We start from the raw sequence: 16,497 nt of genomic DNA, 5'->3' as shown, positions 1-16,497 counted from the left end.
CACCTATTTGTGGATGGTATTGGCAGCTGTGGAAACCCTGGTAAGAACTGTAAAACCCTTAGAACCCCTTTGAGGTGGGAATCCTTCCCTCCAAGTCAAGGTTGGAGGCACATCTGAATCACCTGGAAGCCTTTATTTTTTTAATATATATATTTTTGAGATGTGGTCTCACTGTGTTGCCCAGGCTGGTCATAAACTCCTGGGCTCAAGTGATCTGCCCACCTCGGCCTCCCAAAGTGCTAGGATTACAGGCAAAAGCCACCGTGCTGGATCACCTGGAAGCCTTTAAAACCAAAGTGCAGCCGGAGGGTGTGGAAGAGGGAAATGGGGAGTTTTTAGTGTGTATAGAGTTTCAGTTTTGCAGGATAAAAAAGTTATCAAGCTCGATTGCACAATAACTTTTATATACTTAACATTATTGTTATGTTATTATATACATAACATATAATATATACTTAACATTATATATACTTAACATTATTGAACTATATACTTAAAACTGGTTAAGATGACAAATTTAATGTATGTGTGTATGTGTGTGTGTGTGTGTGTGTGTTTGCCACAATAAAACAATACAACAGGAACAAAAGCATAAAGACCCAGAGGCCCAGGACCAACCTCAAACCAACTGAAACAGAATTTCTGGGGATGAATGGCAGGCATCATCATCATCATGACTATTTTAATTGTAGCACAGGCATCATTATTTTTACAAGCTTTCAAGATCATTGTCCTGTGCAGCTAAGATTGAGAATCACAACTATTAATCAATGAAAGATTCTGGCTGCATAAACTCAAGAATTATTATCAATTAACAACTGCCTGCATTCATTTCATATGGCTACACAGATGTTCTCCAAAGAAGTCAGGTTCAGTAAGCCCTTTAGATGAGAAAGCGGCTTTTCTAGGCAAACTCTTTGACTTCACAAATACCAGATGTTTTATTCACTGAAAGTCAGAACTTTCTGAGGAGTAAGCTGGCACATAAGGAAAGGGATACTTTTTGAAATTACATGAATGCTGACAGCCAGGAGGATCCCATGTGGTAACTGACTATGGGCCTACACAGCAAGTATTCTTTCAGTTAAGCCAGACTTACAGCCAGCAAGTAGTTCACCCGCTTTGAAAATCTGGTTTATTATTTTCAACTGCCAGGAAATGAGAGCCAAACACACTTGGTATGTATAGGCCAGATAAGAAATTATTCGAACAGTCAGACCAGGTGTCTCAGAACTGCAGCTTGGGGTGAGGCAGGTGTCATGACTCAAGTTCCTACAGAGACCAAGAAGGTAAATGGGGAAAGTGAACCAGTTGGACCGTGGCCACTGAAGGCCTTGTGTCCTGTTTAAAAGGACCACTCTAACCCAACTGTTACACTGCAGAAAGTGGGTCCACTGCTACCTGAGTTCCCAACTTTTCAGAAAAATGCTGGACATCTGGATGTTTATGTAAAGTTTTCCAATTTTTAAATATTGGGGAAAAAATTAATCCAATTAAAAACCAAAGCTGTGTGCAGCAGTGTGCACCTATAATTCCAGCTACTCAGGAGGCTGAGGGAGGAGGATCACTTTAGCCCAGGAGTTCAGCCTGAGCAACATAGTGAGACCCCATCTCCAAATCAACAAGAACAACAACAATCTATGGGCCAAACAAAGCACAGCTTCACCAGAGATTGAGCTTGTTTGCTGCTGGTTATTACCTCTGGTGTATAGCAACAAGGAAACCTGGATTCTAGTCTTGACTTAGCAAGTTGTATAGCTTCACAACCAACTTCTCTGGAATCCATCTTGAAAAATAAAAGGCTTATGAGAGTATCTTGAATGTCAGGCCTATGATTACTTATTATCTATTAGGGAGAAATGCAGGGTCCCCAGGTTGAATGAGATTTCAAACACACAACCGAGAAATCCTAAGATCTTAACATCTAGGCATGAACATGCCAGACCCAATGGCTCCTTCCTACCCAGTTGATTTCAAGCTGACAAGACACAACTTTTCTTTTTCTTTTTTTTTTTTTTTTTTTTGAGATGGAGTCTCGCTCTGTCACCCAGGCTGGAGTGCAGTGGCCGGATCTCAGCTCACTGCAAGCTCCGCCTCCCGGGTTTACACCATTTTCCTGCCTCAGCCTCCGGAGTAGCTGGGACTACAGGCGCCCGCCACCTCACCCAGCTAGTTTTTTTGTATTTTTTAGTAGAGATGGGATTTCACCGTATTAGCCAGGATAGTCTCGATCTCCTGACCTCGTGATCCGCCCATCTTGGCCTCCCAAAGTGCTGGGATTACAGGCTTGAGCCACTGTGCCCGGCCAAAACACAACTTTTCTTGGAATAGATTTAGCCAGTTTAAAAATTTTGATTTGGAACTATCTATGCATGATTTTCCATAAATGTTTTCTAGATTTCCAGAGACTTTCATGGTGATTTAAATTACCAAACCTCAAAGTCCCCTTATAGGATTAGACACTCTCTAGAAGCAAGAAGTGATGAGAGTGTAGTAGACAGCGTTCTAGGCTAGGAATCTAGAGACATGGCTCTCTGTAACCAACTCTGTGAATCTCTCTCTCTCTCCCCCTCCCTCTCTCCCTCTCTCTCCCTCTCCCTCTCCCTCTCCCTCTCCCTCTCCCTCAGATAGGGTCTTGCTTTGTTACCCAGGCTGGAGCGCAGTGTCGCAATCATAGCCCACTGCAGCCTCGAACTCCTAGGCTCAAGCAGTCCTCCTGCCTCAGCCTCTCAAGTAGCTCGAACCACAGCAGTGCAATTACTGAAACTACAGTAGGTACGCTTGTTTAGAAGGAAAATATACATGAATTCTTAAGCAACTGGATAATGAAAAGTGATCCTGATTTTAGGGCTTCATCATGGACTGCTATGGTAGGCAGAATTCTGAAGATGGCCCAAGATTCCTGTCCCCTAGTTATTCAAACATTGATTGTGAAGGGAAAGTGCAGATGCAATTAAAGTCCCAAGTCAATGAATCTTAAGATACAGGAGATTATCCAGGTAGGTTTGGCCCAGGCAGGTGAGCCTTTTAAAAGGCAGAGTTTTTATTCTCTGCATGGCAGTAGAAGAGGACGGCAGAGAGATTCAAAGCATGAGGCGATTCAATGCATCTTGCAGACTTGAAGATGGGTGTGTGGGGTTCCATATGAGAAGAAATGCAGGCTGCCTCTGGGAGCAGAGAGAGCAGCTCTGGGTGAGAGCCATTAAGGAAATAGAGATTTCATCCTACAACTACAAGAAACTGAATTCAACCAACAAGAAGAAGGAGCTTTGAAGCAGACTCTTCCCTAGAGCCTCCAGATAAGAGCCCAGCTCAGTCTACACCTTGATTTCAGCTTTGTGAGGCCTTAGGTAGAGAACCCAATGGTGCCATGCACTCTAGGTGCTATGACCTAGAGTACTGTGACCTAATAAATCGAGGCTGCTTCAAGACACTTCATTTGTGATAATTTGTTAAGCAGCAATAGAAAACTAACACAACTGCCATACCACATGTTGGGAAGGTTATGGAACAAAATGGTACCACACTTTGGAAAATGGTATGGAAAATCAAACACACATCCACCCTATGATGCAGCATTTTACTCTTAGGTATTTACCCAAGAAAAATGAAAACATATGTCTACAAAAATACTTGTACACTAATATCTATAGCAGTTTTATTCATAATAGCCCCAAATTAGACATAGTCCAAATGTCCATCAGTAGGAGAATGGATAAACAATGAACTATTAATACAAGCAACAACACAGATAAAGTTCAGAAACCTTACATTGAGTGAAAAATATCAACAAAAAAGAGTATATAGCCGGGCGCGGTGGCTCAAGCCTGTAATCCCAGCACTTTGGGAGGTCGAGACGGGCGGATCACGAGGTCAGGAGATCGAGACCATCCTGGCTAACACGGTGAAACCTCGTCTCTACTAAAAAATACAAAAAACTAGCCGGGCGAGGTGGCGGGTGCCTGTAGCCCCAGCTACTCGGGAGGCTGAGGCAGGAGAAGGGCGGGAACCCGGGAGGCGGAGCTTGCAGTGAGCTGAGATCCGGCCACTGCACTCCAGCCTGGGTGACAGAGCGAGACTCCGTCTCAAAAAAAAAAAAAAAAAAAAAAGTATATATTGTGTTATTTCATTTAACAAATTTCTAGGATAGAAAAAACTAATCTATGGTGAAATAAACCAGAACAGTAGGTGCCTGGGAGTGCACAGGGGACTGGAAAGGGGCACAAAGAAACTTTATCTGGTGATGAAAATGGATTATAGTTTGATAGGGATGTGGATTGCACAAGTGAATACATTTGTCAGGATTCATGGAACTGGAATACTTAAGATTCATACATTTTATATAAATTATCTCTCAATAAAAATATCTTTAAAAACAAATTAAGCCAGGTACGGTGGCTCACACCTGTAATCCCAGCACTTTGGGAGGCTGAGGCAGGAGGATCACTTGAGGCCAGGAGTTCAAGACAAGTTTGGGTAACAATGAGACCCTGTCTTTACAAAAAATAAAAAATGAAGCAGGCATGGTGGTACATACCAGTAGTCCCAGTTACTCAGGAAGCTGGGGTAGGAAGATCACTTGCGACCAAGAGTTCAGGGCCACAGTGAGCTATGATCGTGCTCCTGCACTTCAGCCTGGGTGACAGAGTGAGACTCTGTCTCAAAAAAACAAAACCACCCACAAATGAAAAAAAATAACTCATCAGGCCAGGCATGGTGGCTCACACCTGTAATCCCAGCACTTTGGGAGGCCAAGGCAGGTGGATTACCTGAGGTCAGGAGTTTGAGACTAGCCTGACCAACATGGTGAAACCCCGTCTCTACTAAAAATACAAAAATTAGCTGGATGTGGTGGCAGGCACCTGTAATCCCAGCTATTCGGGAGGTTGAGGCAGGAGAATTGCTTAAATCTGGGAGGCGGAGGTTGCAGTGAGCCAAGATCGTTCCACTGCACTCCAGCCTAGACAACAGAGCAAGACTCCATCTCAAAAAAAAGTTAATTAAAACAAATTTAAAAACTAATTCAACCAATATATCATAGACTAGTTATCACTGAGGTATTGATGACTCTCTCCTAGGGGTAGCTATTTAAAAACAGACAGGGTAAGAATTAACTCAAATGGATGAGCCCCTCATAGAGGGATATGGGACCCTAAGCAGCTGGGTGAAAGATTTTTGGGCAGTGAGACCTCCACAGAGGACCTCAAATCAGTGTATGCACTTAATCAGAGAGTCCTGCAAAGGGGTCCTTGTGGGTTTATTCTATGCCCAAGTACAAATTGCTAAAAGGTGAATGGTGAAGATGCTGATGGTACCGGAGCTTCCCAAGCAAGAAGCGCTCTGGAGGGGGCTGGGGTGCACGGAGGCGGGTGGCAGTGCCCTGATGTGTGTGAGAGAGGTGTGTGTGAGGTGGGGAGGAGCAGTGAGCTTCGCACTCTCGAGTCTGGTGGCCTCCGAGTGGTACCCAGCATCTGAGCACAGCCTCTGGGAATACCCCTGCACAGCTTCATTCTTGGTTTCTTTAGCATATGCATGTTTTAGATGGTTTGCTTCAGTCAAAATGAACCCATCTTTTCTTGTTTTGTTAAAAAAAGCCTTCTCAGGCTGGGCATGGTGGCTCATGCCTGTAATTCCAGCACTTTGGGAGGCCAAGGAGGGTGGATCACCTGAGGTCAGGAGTTCGAGACCAGCCTGGCCAACATGGCGAAACCCCATCTCTACTAAAAATACAAAAATTAGCTGGTTGCCGCGCGGTGGCTCACGCCTGTAATCCCAGCACTTTGGGAGGCCGAGGCGGGCGGATCACAAGGTCAGGAGATCGAGACCACGGTGAAACCCCGTCTCTACTAAAAATACAAAAAATTAGCCGGGCGCGGTTGTGGGCGCCTGTAGTCCTAGCTACTCGGGAGGCTGAGGCAGGAGAATGGCGTGAACCCGGGAGGCGGAGCTTGCAGTGAGCCGAGATCGCGCCACTGCACTCCAGCCTGGGCGACAGAGCGAGACTCCGTCTCAAAAAAAAAAAATTAGCTGGTGTGGTGGCGCACAACTGTAGTCCCAGCTACTTTGGAGACTGAGGCAGGAGAATCACTTGAACCTGGGAGGCGGAGGTTGCAGTGAGCCAAGATCATGCCACAGCACCTCAGCCTGGGCAACAGAGCGAGACTCCATCTAAGAAAAGAAAGGAAAGAAAGGAAGGATGGAAAGGAAGGATGGAAAGGAGAGGTGAGGTGAGGCAAGGCGAGGACAGGAGAGGAGGAAAGAAAGGCTTCTCAAAGCCCACAGTAACTTCACTGGATTCCTGACATACACTTTGGTGCTTATTACACATACGTAAGAATTTCAAAGAGAGCCAACAATTGTAGGCTAAAATCTCAGTATGTCTAACGTATGGCTCTAAATCCAAATAACCAATATGAGCAGTGATGTTTTAAACTGTGGGCTCCACTTTTTCCAAAGGAGCCCAGATGGCTAGATGGTGGGGGAGTAAAGAACTCAGTTATGGGGCCTGGCCTCTTGGCAAGGTGCCTGGGGTTTGCTGTTGGCTTCTGTCCTCAGAAAGTTCCACCTGTAAGTGGGGAGTGGTCCATCCACTTGAGGCTCTCCAATGAGGAACAGTCAGTTCACATCAGGAAGTGTTTTGAGGGAGAGGAGAGGTGGCTGAAGGATGGGCCTTGAGTATTTACAATGAGGGTTCCAATGAGACCATTTAATCAGAGGGGACACCAGAACCAAGCTTTTCCTGCTAGGGGACCAACCGAGAAGGAAGAATGGGATCTAAATGAGATCCATTTTTAGATGAGCCATTTTTTTTTTTTTTTTGTTTAATCATAACAGTGCTTTGAAAAGACTTTACCAGTGAGTCAGTGCTGGGTTTTGCTACATCCACCACAAATTAGTTACGAATTCCCTAATTGTTTCCAAAAAAAGATTTACTACGAAATGATACAAAGTACAATTGAATCCTTGGGTTTTGTTTTTGTATGTGGTATGTATCTGATGTGTCAGTTTTGCAATCTGCTTGGTTTTGATATTGAAAAATGTTTGAGGTTTTGGCTTCCAGTTGAACTAACACTATTATTCTGTTTATCCATCCAGGGGTACCTACATTAGTCACTAGTTGGATCCTACCAAGCACACATGCGGGCACATGCACACACACACAAACACACACACACATACACACATGGGAGGTGGTTTGGAAGGGTAGCATGCTGCAGGAATGCTTGATGTAACACTTACCACGCTATTATATATAGTTCACTGTTCCTGCTCTGTATCCCTCACTTGACAATGAGGTTCTAGATGGTATGAAACAGTTTGTCTAGTTTATCCTCCATTCTTAATGCTTAACAGAGTATCTGACACATACTAGGCAAAAATAAATATTTTTAGTCTTGCTATTTCCTGTTATATTCTTTATGGAGATGGAAACCAGCAATGTAAATCTTTTTCTACTTAAAGATACTGACTCATTGCTCAATCTCTCACATCCAGCCACATAGCCTTTCCTTTGATTTTCCATTTTTAGAACCTCCCCTGAGGGCTCTTCCAGAAATGAAGCAGGAATTTCTGTAATGATTTCGTTAATTCCAACTAAGGCAGCAAGCATAAGTCATCAAGGCTTAAGGTTTGAAACCCTGTAATTTGGTGTTCAGCTTCACATCCTCATAGTCGGTGGATGCTAAGCAGATCTGATCTGTGCTTTCCTAATTTTCACAATTGTTGTGGGATTGTGGGAAGTTATTATAAAATGCATGGAAGAGCACTTTGGTAACTTCAAAGCAGGTATTGCTATCAACTTCACTTTATCAATGTGGAAAAGTCCAGAGGCAAAGTGATTTGCCCTGGCTTAGGCTAGAGCCCAAACCAATGGTTTCCCAACAGCCCAATGAATGTACTGAACTCCATGGAGAGGACCAGTTCCAGGACTGTCTCCACATGACCAGAAGGGAACACCCAGCTGGTGCTGATCTTAGAACATGTATCCTTGGGAAGGGTCCTGAAACCAGCCCAATCTGCAGGGGACCAGGTGTTGACCACTAGCTTGTCTTACTTGGGCCCAGAGACAGTTTGTTCTCTTTGTATCTTTATATCAGAAAATTCAACAGGCACAGAGCAGAGAAGCAGGTTTCTTCTATAATTAGCATAACAGGCCAATGGATGTCACTGTTGCACCACAGAAACAGAACCTAAACTCCAAGGGGACCCCCTGCCCCTAAACAGCAGCACCCTCACTGTTTGGGAACTTTAGGAGAGCACAGCACACTTGGAACCGAAAGAAAGCAATTATAAATGAGTAACTGATATTCTACTTAAAAGTGTTAGCGCTAGTAATGAGCAGGTATATTCAGGGACAAGTTAAGGCAAATAGCTTTGAACATCATGAATGGCTATAAATGAGTGTATACGTCACTCACCAGGAGGAAAGGTCACAAAATTTTGAATCAAACCAAGTCTTTTGACTTCAAATACTGTGTTTCTTTCAGTCTGCCACTCACAGTGTTCAAAATTATTTCAGAAAATATGTTGATACTTAGATTAAGACTTCTCACCATCCATCAACAGCCTTGCATAAATGTTTTGGAAAGAATTTTTAATCCTCAACTTAGTATAATGATCAAATGAATATGCATATACACATAGACAGAGATGGAGTTTTGCTCTTGTTGCCCAGGCTGGAGTGCAATGGTGCGATCTCAGCTCGCTGCAACCTCTGCCTCCCGGGTTCAAGCGATTCTCCTGCCTCAGCGTTCTGAGTAGGTGGGATTACAGGCGCCCACCACCATGCCCAGCTAATTTTTTTGTATTTTTAATAGAGGTGGGGTTTCACTATGTTGGCCACACTGGTCTCGAACTCCTGACCTCAGGTGATCTACCCACCTCAGCCTCCTAAAGTGCTGGGATTACAGGCGTGGGCCATCGCACCCAGCGAATATGTATATTTATTAAGCATCTACTTTGTGCCAGGAACTGTGTTTGACTTTTCACAACTCTTGAAGGTAAGATGATTATTTCCATTTATCATGTGGGTTCATAAGTAATGTTTCCATTATGCAGCTGGTAAGAGACGGACATTGGTACAGGTCCATGTCTACTGGCCTGCAAAACCCCTGCATGTTAGGATGTGCTCCCATTCAGTTCAAGCCTTCTTTGACATCCCACTGCATGTGCCTTATTGGAGATACTACAATAAATGCAAACCACCTCTGCTCCCAAAGAAATGTTAAGGTTTTTAACAGACAATTATATTACAATCGAGTGAGAAGGGCTTTTTCCAGGTGCTATGCAACTCAGTGAGGGTTAGAAAGGGCCTATGACACTGAGATATGAAGAGTGAATAAAATCCAGCAGGCAAAGAAAAATATAGCTCAAGGGCATTTAACCTGAAGGAATATCCAGTGTTTAGGTAAGAAGTGGAGAAACATTATAAATACCTGTAATTTAAATGCAGAGAAGATTTTTTAAAAGAAACAATCTGTTTCTTTTAAATTGGACTGGGTGTGAACTATTACTATTAATAACCTACTGCCCAGCAGTAATTCCTAAGAGGAGCCATAGTACAAGACTCTGCTTATAGTATGGGATGGAAAGTCAAGCCTTGTCTTGGGAATGGTGAGGGGCTCTGGTACCACAAATGCACTAAAAATATTTCCATGAGTTTCCTTGTAGTTGGAACGGAAGCAGGAGCAGCAGGAATAAGAAATGAGGAACTCCCTGCCGGCTCTCCTGGCGCCCTCACCATGCCTGAGTCCCTGACTCCAGACCAAGGAATCTCTGATACAGCAGGGTAAGAATGGGCCACAGCAGAATGGTCTACATGAGTCTCTAATTTCATGAATACAAAATTGTGACTGTCTCTCTATTTTCAGGTCTAGTATAAAACCTCACGTGCACAGATAACAGATGTAAGCAGCTATATTAACTGGGGTACTGGGAATCCTTTTCCATCCAGGTCCAGAACTGACTCCCCCAGCAGTGAGAGGGAAGGTGATCCTGAGAGATAAATACCAGGGACGTTCCCTGGCAATTCCTATGGCCTTTGGAGCCATCACAGGTCACAGGCTATAATCATTCTTGAAATTTCTGACGATGAGACCTGTCACTGCTGTCAGACAGGCTTAACTGGCCTTTTTGGACACTTTCTTAAAATATAAGTAAATTGGGCAGCTAATCCTACACTGTTGTATCTTGTTTTTTCTTGGAGCTTTGAAGTCTGGACTTGGAGACGGAAAGGTTAAGGGAGCAACCCTAGAGAAAAGTAACACAGGAATTTCTTTGTGTTTATCTTAACAATATCCATAAGTTTCTACTTTTAGCCCAGTGGCATTTTTCCCTTTTTTCCTGCCCAACAGTCTTTCTTGGTCCTGGTAACATTTAATAGTTTTGGATAGAAATGACAATAGGACTGAAGGTCCTCTTATTGGCCCAGAATGTAATGGTGATGCTAAAAATATATAAATGACTGAATCATTTAACAAGTATTTGCTATACCTGTGTCCTTAGCTCTGTGTCTAAAGAGAACATGGTGAGTGATTAAACAGAGGCAGAACAATGGAGTAGGGGACCTCAAGACTTCACTTGTAGCTGCAGGAACCTGAGAAGAGACTAAAGCTGCAGCTCAGGTGGGGGATATTTGCATGTAATATTGGATAAGCTATTTATTTTTCCCCTCATGGATTCTAATTTGAAATACATGAAAATGATATGTAAATATATTAGTATAATTGTCATTAAAATCATTCCTTTCTTCAACAAATACTGAGTACCTGCCAAGCATAAAGGCCAACAGTAACCAAGTCGACTACGCCCACTTCTGAATGATTCATTTTCACCACTTTAATCCATACTTAGCCAAAGCCACATAGTATGATAGGCTGGAAGTCAGATAATCAAATAGATCTCAAATCCTGGCTTCTCTACTCGATAGCTGTGTGACTTTGGGCTAAGCAACTTTCTCCTTTGAGCCTCAATTTTATCATTTGCAAAGTGGGGATAAATAAGTTAATATAATAGCATAAATAATTACCCTCACTATATATTTCCTATAGGATAGGCAATGATGGTGGCACCCCAACTGTGAGAGGTAATCATCCTTGAACCCTCCCCCTCTTCCTCATCTCCTGTATCAAAAGAGTCACTAAATCATACTGTTTTATCTCTGAAATATTTCCCAAATCCTGTCCCCTATTTCCCACTGCCCTAGTTCAAGCCCTCATTACCTCTTGGCCTTCTAAATTGTCTCCCTGCTTTTACTCTTGTGCTCCTTTAGTCCGTTCTCTGCATGGCAGCCTGGACAACATGGTGAAACCCCATCTCTACAAAAAAAAATTACCAAAATTAGCTAGGCATGGTGGCACATACCTGTAGTCCCAGCTACTTGGGAGGCTGAGGTGGGAGGATCCCTTGAGTCCAGCAGGTAGAGGTTGTCAAAACAACCGGTTTAAACAAAAACCACTTCCTTACTTGAAGCCTCTCAATGGCTCCCCACCTCTTAGAATAAAGTATAAACTCTCAGAACGCCAGACAAGGTCACCTGTCTACCTCTGCAGACTTTTAATGTTCCCTTCCCAACACTCAACACACACCAGGCTTTTTCACCTGTGTCTTACCTTATGCTTCAATGTTAACTCTGCTTCACTGAATTACACCTCTGCTTCAGTGTCCTCACCTCCTCCACCCACTTATCTAAGGCTCAGTTCAGGCCAGGCAACTCAGGAAAGCTTTCCTTGATGCCTCCAGCTTCTACTGCCCAGCTGGGTTAGGAACTCTCCACCCAAGCCTGTTACCATGTCTATTTTGTTACATTTACCACATTGATTGGTAATTTAGCTATGTATGAGTTCTTCTCCATTACTAGAGTCTTCTACTTAAGGCAAAAACCATGCCTTATTCATCTTTGTATCCCCATCACCTAGTACAGTTCATGGCGTGTTGCAAAGGCTCAATAAATAAAATGAATGAGTTGAGCGTGGTGGCTCAGCTGGGCCATAGGCCCAGCACTTTGGGAGGCTGAGGTGGGCAGATTGCTTGAGTCTGGGAGTCTGAGACCAGCCTGGGTAACATGAAGAAACCCTGTCTCTACTGAAAATACAAAAATTAGCCAGGCGTGGTGGCATGGCCCTGTAGTCCCAGCTACTCAGAAGGCTGAGGTGGGAGGAGCCTCTGAGCCCAGGAGGCAGAGGTTGCAGTGAGCTGAGATCATGCCACTGTACTCCAGCCTGGGTGACAAAGTGAGACTGTCTCAAAAAAATTAATTAGTTAAATAAAATGAATGAAGAAATGAAGACAAGAATGTGACTCTGCAGTTCATGCTTTTTGCATACACCACATGTCATGCCACATGTCATGTATCTAGAATGCTGGTTCTCAACCAGGGGCAGTTTTGCTCCCCGAGGACATCCAGCAATGTCTGGAGACACCTGGGTTGTCACAACTGGGGGAGGGGGCTATGCTTCTACCATTTAGTGGGTAAAGGCCAGGGATGCTACTAAGCATCCTTCAATGCCCAGGGCAGCCCCTAACAACAAAGAACTATCCAACCCCAAACAGAAACAGCGCCAAGGCTGAAAAATCCTGATCCAGAACAAGGTCTGGCACATGGAAGAACTCAATATAGGATTCCTAACCCTGACTGCTTAGTGGTACAAGTGGCAGAAATGATTATCATACTCGATATAAACCATATAATTGTATGGTATACTTCTTTAAGTTTATTGAGCAATTCTTCATAATATGAGCTCATTTCACAGGCTGAGACTTAAGGGAAATCAGTTCTAGTTTTGAAGTCAGACTGTAAGTATAGCAAAAGACCTACTCAGAATCAATGGAATATGATGCATGGCCCTCTCCTCTCATCTCTTCTCTCACCACACCATGATATATCTGCTCCAGGTCTACATCCCTCAACAACCAGCTAGAATGCCTGGATCATAAGGGTAAACATATATTAGCTCACCAGCCAATGTTTTTTGAGTCATATATATATATTTTATATATGTGTGTGTATATGTGTATATATATACACACACACTTATACACACCACACACATACATACACAGAGAGAGAGAGAGAGAGACTCAAGTGTATCTCTTACATCTCTTACTTTGCATGAACTCATAACCTGGAATACCCTCTCCAGGAAGGCCTGGCCTCCCTAGGATCATAAGGAAATGTAAAAATTAAAACTTTTATGCTGTGCAGCCGGGCGCAGTGGCTCACGCCTGAAATCCCAGCACTTTGGGAGGCCAAGGAAGGTGGATCACGAGGTCAGGAGATCGAGACCATCCCTTCTAACATGGTGAAACCCTGTCTCTACTAAAAATACAAAACTTAGCCAAGTGTGGTGGCAGGTGCCTGTAGTCCCAGCTACTTGGGAGGCTGAGGCAGGAGAATGGTGTGAACCTGGGAGGCAGAGCTTGCAGTGAGCCGAGATCGTGCCACTGCATTCCAGCCTGGGTGACAGAGCGAGACTGTCTCAAAAAAAAAAAAAACTTTTATGCTGTTGCAAGAGTTTTATTGGCCATTTGACATAACACAGTTAAGGCAGGAGCCTGTGATATGGGACATAGGCTGAGCTACTTCTCAGGGACTTCATAGTCCCATGAACTGTATGTAACCTATAATACATGTTTATACTGGGCAATTCTTTTCATATATGCATATTCAACCTCCCAATGTTTGGAGATGGGTGCATGATGATGGAGGCTGCCTATAGGCATCAGAATCAGGACACAAGTTCTAAAGCTGCCACCATGACCCCTGTCTATAATTCAACGGCATGACCCCCTGTCTGAACCTTGAGGCAAATTTATGATCAGTTTCTCTTGGTTATCTTTAGCTCCACTTTCAGTTGCCCTCTTATCAGTCCAGATGTCTTTTACTTTTGAGAAGAGCCATCTTTCTTGTCTCAAACAACTCCCTTTTTCTTTATCTAGCTCAAATTATTAAACCACTAAACCAACTGCCAACACTGGGTAAGTTTGCCTCAGCCTAATACATATGAGCACAAAAATGGTTGTGTGCTTTCTGGAATTGAATTTAACACTTAATTCATCCTCAAACACATAATTAATTCTAGAATTTCCAAGCTGAGATGAGGCATCCTGGGCTCCTTAGGTAGCTTTGAGTCCCAGTATAAATAGAAATGACCAGCTTTCTAGAAAAACTTTTCAATTCTAAAATAATGATTTTAGCCACCATAGCAGGTTGAAGTGCAGGGGCAGTAAAGCTGGACACTGTGAAGCTTCCTTTGTCAATACCCCAATTTGCTGTATAGATGACTCATGTTCAAAACTGATGGTTTATGACAGAGAATTTCCCCATTGGTTACATTGCCATTAAACATATCTTTTGGGAGTTCAAGCAAATTTGTAAGGAGGAGGCTTCTACTGGTTATGCTCTTTGTCTTCGACAATTAATTCATTTATAATTCAAACAAATTGAAAATGCAGCACTAGCTGGCTTTTAGGTTTCGTGACTGCTTGACAGCCACCCTCCCAACTATTCTTTAAGTGGCAAAGACATTAGCCATTGACATCCAAGTGTAGCAGGAAACCTAGCTCCTTGACAAGCCTAGGGATTTCCTGACTTCTTGCTTATTGTTGGATGGTGGTATGGACTAAGTGGTTTTTTAAAAAAATACTTTTACTTTTATTTTTTGTGAGTACATAGTAGATATATATATTTATGGGGTATATGAGATGTGTTAATACAGGCATGCAATGTGAAATAACCACATCCCCCTCAAGCCTCTTTCCTTTGAATTACAAACAATCCAATTACACTCTTTAGGTGATTTTAAAATATAAGATTAAGTTATTATTGACTATAGTCACTCTGTTGTGCTTTCAAATAGTAGGTCTTATTTATTCGTTCCATTTTGTTTTTACCCATTAACCATCCTTACCTCCCCACCAAGCCCGCTACTACCCTTCCCAGCCTATGGTAACATCCTTCTACTCTGTATGTTCATGAGCTCAATTGTTTTGATTTTTAAATCCCACAAATAAGTGAGAACATGCAATGTTTGTCTTTCTGTGCCTGGCTTATTTCTTAACATAATGATCTCCAGTTCCATTCATGTTGTTGCAAATGACTGGTTCTATTCTTTTTTATGGCTAAATAGTACTCCATTGTGTATAAGTACCACATTTACTTTATCCATTCATCTGTTGATGGACACTGAAGTTGCTTCCAAATCTTAGCTATTGTAAAGAATGTTGAGGCTGGCACAGTGGCTCATGCCTATAATCCCAGCACTTTGGGAAGCCGAGATGGGTGGATCATGAGGTCAGGAGTTCAAGACTGGCCTGGCCAAGATGCTGAAATCCCATCTCTATGAAAAACACAAAAATTAGCCGGGTGTGGTGGCATGCGCCTGTAACCCCAGCTACTTGGGAGGCCGAGGCAGGAGAATCGCTTGAACCTGGGCAGCAGAGGTTGCAGTGAGCTGAGATCGTGCCACTGCACTCCAGCCTGGGTGACAGAGCAAGACTCTGTTAAAAAAATAAAATAAAAATACTTAAAAAAAAAAAAAAAAAAAAAAAAAAAGAATGTTGCAACGAACACAGAAGTGCAGATACCTCTTTGATATACTGATTTCCTTTATCTGGGGTATATACCCTGCAGTGGGATTGCTGGATCATATGGTAGATCTCTTTTTAGTTTGTTGAGAAAGCTCCAAACTGTTCTCCATAGTGGTTGTACTAATTGACATTCCCACTAATAGCGTATGAGGGTTTCCTTTTCTCTACACCCTCATCAGCATTTGTCACTGCCTGTCTTTTGAATATAAGTCATTTTAACTGGGGTGAGATATCTCATTGTAGTTTTGATTTGCTGGTCTAAATGTTTATAGTATTCCCCAAATTCTCACGTTGAAGCCCTAACTCTCACTGTGGCTGTATTTGGAGATAAGGTCTTAAAGGTAGGGCCCTGATCAGACAGGATTAGTATCCTTATAAGTAGAGACATTGGAGAGTTCATTTTTTTAACGCTCTCCAAGCATATGCACCTAGGAAAAGCTATGTAAGGACATAACCAGAAGGAAGCCACCTGCGAGCCAGGAAGAATGCCCTCACCAGAAATTGAATTCTGCAAGAACCTTGTTCTTGGACTTTACAGCCGCCAGAACTGTCAAAAATACATTTCTATTGTTCAAGCCACATGGTCTGTGGTATTTTGTTATGGCTGCCCAAGTAGACTAATACAGATGGTGATAATAAAGTGTATTAAGGAATGTACAACCTACCAAGGTTGTGCTAATTACAATCACAGCAATCACCTAACAATTGTCCACCACAGGACAATTTTGACAGTGATTTCCTACACGTCTATCATCAAAATGCTAGATTTTAACCCAGGAATTATTTTGTGTCAGATGGGGAATCAATTATAAAGCACTCTTATATGTATGATTTTTTAGAGTTATCCTTCTGATATTTTTCTTGACTATCTAATTTGGGAGAAAAGCTAGTTTACCTTTTATAACACCATGT

The 16,497-nt window shown here is 42.8% G+C and overlaps 1 protein-coding gene across 6 annotated transcripts in view; it reads right to left on the bottom strand.

Annotated features, from left to right (window-relative positions):
* The window catches only part of LOC105477254 (shroom family member 3), a 356,760-nt gene that overhangs the window by 123,641 nt on the left and 216,622 nt on the right, over positions 1-16,497 (bottom strand). The window contains exon 2 of one of the 6 annotated variants that reach the window (XM_011733669.3): positions 11,220-11,315. The exons of 4 other annotated variants lie outside the window; for them this stretch is intronic. The gene's annotated coding sequence lies outside the window, so the exon portion shown is untranslated. Of the gene's footprint in view, positions 1-11,219; positions 15,462-16,497 lie in introns of those variants that run through there. One more of the 6 variants, XM_071093528.1, reaches the window with a different exon arrangement.

The sequence above is a fragment of the Macaca nemestrina genome, chromosome 3, assembly GCF_043159975.1.
Source record: "Macaca nemestrina isolate mMacNem1 chromosome 3, mMacNem.hap1, whole genome shotgun sequence".
NCBI lineage: Eukaryota > Metazoa > Chordata > Mammalia > Primates > Cercopithecidae > Macaca > Macaca nemestrina.
This window is presented reverse-complemented; position numbering and strand designations above follow the sequence as displayed.